Source organism: Bactrocera tryoni, unplaced genomic scaffold (genome assembly GCF_016617805.1).
Source record: "Bactrocera tryoni isolate S06 unplaced genomic scaffold, CSIRO_BtryS06_freeze2 scaffold_25, whole genome shotgun sequence".
In the NCBI taxonomy this organism is placed as follows: domain Eukaryota; kingdom Metazoa; phylum Arthropoda; class Insecta; order Diptera; family Tephritidae; genus Bactrocera; species Bactrocera tryoni.
In genome coordinates, this window is record NW_024395977.1 from 496,790 (window position 1) to 504,587 (window position 7,798).

The 7,798-nt window shown below is 35.9% G+C and overlaps 1 pseudogene; it reads right to left on the minus strand.

The window, feature by feature from the left end:
- Positions 1 to 731: 731 nt before the first annotated feature.
- LOC120780612 lies at positions 732 to 1,358 on the minus strand (annotated as a pseudogene).
- Positions 1,359 to 7,798: the final 6,440 nt, after the last annotated feature.

Sequence of the window (7,798 nt, forward strand, 5' to 3'; positions counted from 1 at the left end):
AACGTGAGTCGGACATACACACTGAGAGAAAACTTAGGAAAAATGAGAGGTTCGTATCATGTCATTCTTGCATGCAAGAACAGAATCCCCCTAATGACGTTATTGTTATTATTCCCCAAATGGGAAGATAAGCTAGAAGAGAATGAGTTCATATTTATGATAAGAACATATGGCTCGTGTACGTCCGTAGTATTTGTTATTTACAGCCATATGTATACATGCATGTAAATATATAATTTGTGTAGTAGATATGATTAGTACACTGTTATTTACGACTTGTTGACGTTTTGTATGTTATTAAATCAGTATATATAGGCTTCTGCAGCATTTGAGCCATGTCGCGAGAACAATTATCTATGAACTGTCAGCAATAAAGAAAGTGATATTTTCTGTCATATTTAGTTTATATCTGCACATATTTAAACTTTAACAAAAAATTTCTACAGTTTTACTGAAATTAGATTCTAAAACTTTATCCACTTTTTTTTGTAAAAAGTTTTTGTTTATTTTATGGAGATTGTGTAACGGTATCTAAATATAACTGAGTGTTGTCGTTGAGCTATTAAGTATTAGTCTGATGCGACTGATATTATAATCCAAAGCAAAAGGTAATACAGTGCACTCGCGGTAACGTGAACTAATTAAAACCAAGGGAGTTCACGTTAGTGAAAATGTTCACGTTAGCGATTGTCGAATTTGAAGACGCAAAATAACTTCAAATTGTATGAACATACATATTAAATTGCGAATAAAATTTCACATTAGATTTATTCATTAAAAAAATCCGTTATCTTTTTCTGCTGGTTTTTCCTTTCTAATAGCTGAAATACTGCTTTCTCCCTTAAGCGTCTAAGTACACTCATGTCGCTTTGATCAACCATTCCATCTCCAGCCCATTGCAATGCCTTGTTAAAGATTTCAACTGCCTCACTTGCGGCAATTTTCTTTATGGGGTCTTCGGCAATACAATCATCATCGTCACTTTCTTCAATTTCATGGATTTCGGTGATTTTATGGATTTCGGTGGCATCATCAACACAAGGGAATCATTGGCAATGTAAACTCAACCTAAAATAGAAAAAAAGTAATAATGATATCAAAGTGAGTCGTAAAACTTCTACCTGAGGACTCAAGTCCTGAAGAAGATCAACTGACATTCGTATTAAAGAGTTTATTTCTGCACTCCATTTGTCTTTCAGGATATTTAATGGAATGTTATATTCAGGGTCCTCCTCGTTTCCCATTGAACTTAAAATGTTTTTCCAACAATTGGCAAGAGTTTCTGTGCTGACCCGATCCCATGCGACAGATAAAAGAGTAACAGCATCTTTCAACGTTACATTTTTCATTGATTCAAGCAAATCTAATCATGTGACTTAATACTTATAAAATAAGAGGAATAAGCATAGCAAAACTTTCAAGTATGTAAATTGTTAAACACTTTTGTTAGTTTGTGAAATAAACTTAATTTGATAGTTTATAGTGCGTGTCTAAAAAGTCAAAACTACCGTGAAACGCGTACTGGAAGTATATTTTCCAATTGAAAATATTAATTTTGTGATGAAACAATTGCATTGATATACTTATGTATAAACGCTTCATACATTTGCTTCAACAGTAATATTTCCCACCATGAAACAATAGGGGTACTCTCTTGCTCATGCAAAACCCTTGCACGGTGCACGAATTGCAGATTTTTCCACCTAATGCAACGGCACAACAACAAACACACGCAAAACAAGTAAGGAAGGGCTAAGTTCGGGTGTCACCGAACATTTTATACTCTCGCACGATAAAGTGATAATCGAGATTTCATTATTCGTCATTTACATATTTTTCAAATACCGTATTTTTGCAAAGTTTTATTCCGCTATCATCATTGGTTCCTAATGTGTGCATATATTATACAGAGAAGGCATCAGATGGAATTCAAAATAGCGTTATATTGGAAGAAGGCGTGGTTGTGAACCGATTTCACCTATATTTCGTACATGTCATCAGGGTATTAAGAAAATATTATATACCGAATTTCATTAAAATCGGTGTAGTAGTTCCTGAGATATGGTTTTTGGTCCATAAGTGGGCGAGGCCACGTCCATTTTCAATTTAAAAAAAAAAAGCCTGGGTGCAGCTTCCTTCTGTAATTCCTTCCGTAAAATTTAGTGTTTCTGACGTTTTTTGTTAGTCCGTTAACGCACTTTTAGTGATATTCAACATAACCTTTGTATGGGAGGTGGGAGTGGTTATTATCCGATTTCTTCCATTTTTGAACTGTATATGGAAATGCCTGAAGAAAACGACTCTGTAGAGTTTGGTTGACATAGCTATAGTAGTTTCCGAAATACGTACAAAAAACTTAATAGGGGGCGGTGCCACGCCCACTTTTCCAAAAAAATTGCGTCCAAATATGCCCCTCCCTAATGCGATCCTTGGTGCCAAATTTCACTTTAATATCTTTGTTTATGGCTTAGTTATGACACTTTATTGGTTTTCGGTTTCCGCCATTTTGGGGGCGTGGCAGTTGGCCGATTTTGCCCATCTTCGAACTTAACCTTCTTATGGAGCCAAGGAATATGTGTACCAAGTTTCATCATGATATCTCAATTTTTACTCAAGTTACAGCTTGCACGGACGGACGGACGGACAGACGGACGGACGGACAGACAGACATCCGGATTTCGACTCTACTCGTCACCCTGATCACTTTGGTATATATAACCCTATATCTGACTCTTTTAGTTTTAGGACTTACAAACAACCGTTATGTGAACAAAACTACAATACTCTCCTTAGCAACATTGTTGCGAGAGTATAAAAATATTTGCAAGGGCTGTAACATACCAAAACCTATCGTGCAATGACACGTAAAAAAATAATTGCAACACTGTGCTAGCTGTCATTTTACTTAAATACATATTTTGACGTTAAATTGTTGAGGAATGTAAAATTTTAAATAAATTTTATAATTCTCAAAACACCAAATATGAAGTGTCATTGTGCAACCAAATGATTGGTGAGAACAATTGTATACAATTCTATGTCACTTCATAGTATTCTGATAAAGGTTTTAGAGTACTAAGGAAGAGAGTAGTACAACAACATAGTTGTCGGAATGACAAAAACTACAATCCAAGAGATACATATAATATTACATAGAGCCAGTTGGTCATTATGACTTATTTATTGTGTTTGGTCAACAAAATTTCGTCTCAGCAAGCTAATGATTCCACGCGTTGAATATACATATTCCTGTACCATTCGGTGCAAACATTTAATACGTAGACGTATTGTGCTAAATACTAACGTAGGTAACCAAACTGTCGCGTTTACAATTTTGTCGCAAACACATACACAGATGTGTAAGTTGTATCTACCATATCTTCAATCTTGTAAAATTATGGTTCAAATATGTTTTCGACACGCAAACCACACTAGACATAATTTATTTCTAGACTGAAATAAATTTCATAGTTTTTAACATTTTCTGTATAAATCTTTTCGTGGTGTTTTTGGTAAGTATATTGATAACATATCTGATTACTTTGACAGTTCTTTATTTTAAAATACGAAAATTTTAAATATTTTATATTGTCCCGATTTACTCGATAAATCGTTTACATTGAATTTCAAATTTAGTTAAATTACTGTATTATTAAATAAAAGTCCCATTTTTTATAGTTATACACTACTTTTATTTCTAACTCTCATTATCCAAGTTTTCAATTTCTAATTAAAACTCATTTACCCTTTACTCGGCAACACAAGTATGTAGAACAGTTTCTGCTGCAACTTCGGTAGATTTTTCATAAGCCAATCGATTTTGGTACTCCATTATACTTTTGTCATACAGAGAAGGATGGATCGACGTAATGCAAGATTAATTTATATTATACTAGCTGACCCGGCGAACTTCGCCCCGCCCAATTTTTATTTGAAATAGTTAAAACGCTTTTTGAACTCTGTCCAGCAAGAAGCGATATTAACGGTTCCGTCGGAGTGGGAAGAGGTGGCAGCAGAACTTTTCCTGATGCACAACACATGCCTGGTGTTTCATTGCGAAATTTTAATGCATGACAATATGGACATAGTTTATCCATTTCCCGATAGCAATTTTTGAATGCGCAGAGTAATCAATATCTGCTTCATATTCGAACGCAAGACGAACAAATGTTGAACGTGTTAATGAGCGGCTGGTCCGCTGTCTCTGTCCATCTCGTAATCGTGCTGTAGCTATGTGTTGTTCACGCGCCGCTCTTGTTCTGGTAACAGTTTGTCGCAGACGTCTATCACGCTGTTCTTGGGATTCTTGTACACGACTCTCTGCTGTCCTGATTCTTTGAGCTGAGTTTCTTGCTGCGATTTGTTCTGCAGACTGCTGAAGTCTTTGAACTCTTTGGCGTTGTGCCGCTCTACTCCGTGCATTATTGAGGTTCGATTTTTTTGGTGGCATTTTATTGAAAATATTACTTCAAAGTTCAAAATAAGATTTATTAAATAAAATGAAAAGCAAGTTAATAATACTTACTTTTATTTAATTCGTTTAAAGAGTTTTAAATAATAAAAAGAAAGCAAAGCGTGGCCGAGTCTGATAAATTTTAAACACACATTTTACGTTTAATAAATGGTAAATTTTAAACACACGTTTTACGTTTAATAAATTTTAGCTGAAATAAACGTTTGAACTTTTAATATAACAGCATCTGCTTCTATAGCGCCATCTAGCCTAATACAGCGCACTTATTCAATTACCTTACAACGTCAGCCGTTAGTATCACAAATAAGTGTCAATAAATGTATCCTCATGTAGCGCCATCTACTGCAATAGCACATATAGCTCTAAATTTAACTCCAAATGTACTCCATACTTATGTTGTGCTTAAGATAAAACAGGAAAATAGTGTTTTACAGTTCATACTTAGGTTATGCTTTAGCACTGAAAATGGGAGGCGTAAGCAATGCTTAAATAACAGGTGATTTTTGTTTTGAATTTGCTTTGAATTTTCAGCGACATATTTCGTAGCGTAGGGCAAATGTCCGTTCGTTTGCACTCAATAACAGCTTATACTTTTCCTTCAGTTCCCATAGGTGCTCCGACTCGCTAGTGATGAAATTTGGGGTTCTTTTGTTGTTTTCATCAATTTTTGATATAATTTTCCTCGCAAATTTATGTATTGTCTGTTATAATTTAAATATTTCAAACATATTTTTATGAATGACATTTGTAAAACATATGTTGCCCACAACGTTGCCATATATCATAATAAAATTTTATAGAAATTGAGCATTGACTGTGAAACGCAAACGACCACTCAGTTTGCAACAATACGTAGCTAAGATTTTATTTAGGCACAACTTAAGTATGGACTGTGAAACCGGGAATTAGCCATACAAAATTCTATACCTAAATGCAACTAAATGAAATTTTTTTTTTGCATTTAGGAAATACATGCAGAAATCAACTCTGCGATTTCCTAAATTCCTCTGAAATCTCCCAAATTTGAGGAAGATTTACTGGAAAAGAGTGGCAGCATTGCTTATTTGTCTGACCATACATATGTACATAACTTTATTTATTTCACGGATTGTATGTGATTTTTCTTAAATTTAGAATATTGGAAGTCATAGATTCGTATAACTTTACCACAAATAATATAAACTTCAAACAACGCATTTTCATTTAATGTTTTAGCAAGTGGCAGCTTTTGTTATGACAGCCTAAATCCATGAAAATTTAGAAAGAAATGTAGCGCCATCTACTGTAACATACCGCACTTACTCAATACCGCTGTTAGCGCCACCAACTGGTGGATAGCTCTTTGCTAATAATAAACAAATAATTTGCAATAAATAAATAATGCGACTATAAGGAGAGTTATAAACTATCCTATCTTTCAAGTTGGACCAAACTGCACACAGTGTTAAAAATTTCATTAAAATCGGTTCAGTAGTTTAGGAGTCCATCGAAAACAAACAACGTGACACGTGATTTTTATATATTAAGATATATTTTATTGCCGTATATGCCGTACGCAAAAAGTTGAGAAGATACATATTTCTTTAACGCAGTCAAAGAGCATGATTACCAATAATGGTCACTTTGAATCACAATAAAATTTTGAAATCGATTAATTTCCGTTATCAGCATACTTTTCCGCTACGGATCAACATACTCATTCTTAATTTCGTCGATAGAATTCCATTACAAATCAGAATCGACTTTAATTTGCGGGAATCGTCCAGGCAACGAAATTTGTGCTTGCGAGAGTGTTGGGTTGTTAACGATCTACTTTATATGGAACCACTGCCACGCTCACAAAACGCCATTAACCGAAAACTTATAAAGTGCCATAGCTAAGCACTAAATTAAGATATATGTATGTAAAACTGTAATTCAGCAGGGGCGATGGCAGTAGCAAGGGGCTCTGTTAAAAGCTACTAAAAACGCATTAAATCAGAAATTAAATACACCAGAGACATTAAATTCTATGAGATGGTACGATAGAAAGTTACGCGAGAAGGTGTTAAAATTGGACGAGGAGCATGGCACCGCCCATTTTTTGGTGAAATCACATATCCCGGGACCCGTCCGACCGAATTGAACAAAATTTAGTACATGGCATTCTTCTGATATTCCTATGTAACAGTGCGAAAATGAACGAAATCAAAATACAACCACGTCTACTTTTCATATAGTGCAATTTTAAATTTCATTTCATTCTTTCACTTTCCAGTACACAAATCAAGAAGCAACTGATACAACGGGATACAACTTTGCACTAATAATTCGTTTAAAGTATGTCACCTTATGATCAAAAATTGCCCAAATCCAACCAAAACTGTGCAAGCCCCTAGGTACCGAATATGTGGACCAGTATCTATAGTTGACTTTTGACCGAAAATATCGGTCACTATAAGGGATATGTCGTAGCTGTTTTCTGTGTTTGCTTTTCATTGGGGCTGGCAAACAAACCGCTGGTACGATGAGGAGTGCCGTGTCGCAGTGGAGAGAAAGCAGACTGCCTACCTCGCAACGTTACAATCGACCACATAACGTGCGGGATAGGATAGATGCCGAGAGTTGAAAAGAGAAATGAAACGCATGCGTAAGTACGAAGGGCTTGACAAGCCGGTCGACAGGAGTAATACTCGAAAATTATAAAAAAAAAAAGATGCGGCGACTAACAGAAGGTTTCAAGACCGGAACTTACTCTTGTACAACCACCAGAGGTGATCTAGTGACTGATGCCCAGAGCATACTAAAATTATGGAGTAAACACTTCTGCAGCGTGCTCGAATAGCAATTACCCGCCTTCTTCAGACGGCAGAGCCTATAAAATTATTGAAATATATCGGCGAAGAACTGATAAGGAGCATGCATCAGCTTCTTAGTAGGATATGGTCGGACGAAAGCATGCCCGACGATCGGAATTTGTGCGCTCTGCCTAATTCACAAAAAGGGAGACCCCACAATCTACGCCAACTACCGTGAGATAAGCCTCCTCAACATCCCATATGTACATATAAAGTTCTATCAAGCGTACTGTGTGAAAGATTAAAGTACACCGTCAACAAACTGATTGAAACTTATCAGTGTGACTTTAGGCCTGGAAAATCAACAACAGACCAGATATTCACCATGCGCCAAATCTTGGAAAAGACTCGTGAGAAGAGATCGACACACACCACCTCTTCGTCGATTTGACAGCACGAAAAGGATCTGCCCTTATGCCGTGATGTATGAATGTGGTATCCCCGCAAAGCCAATGCGGTTGAGTAAATCCAAACGCTCCAATAGGAT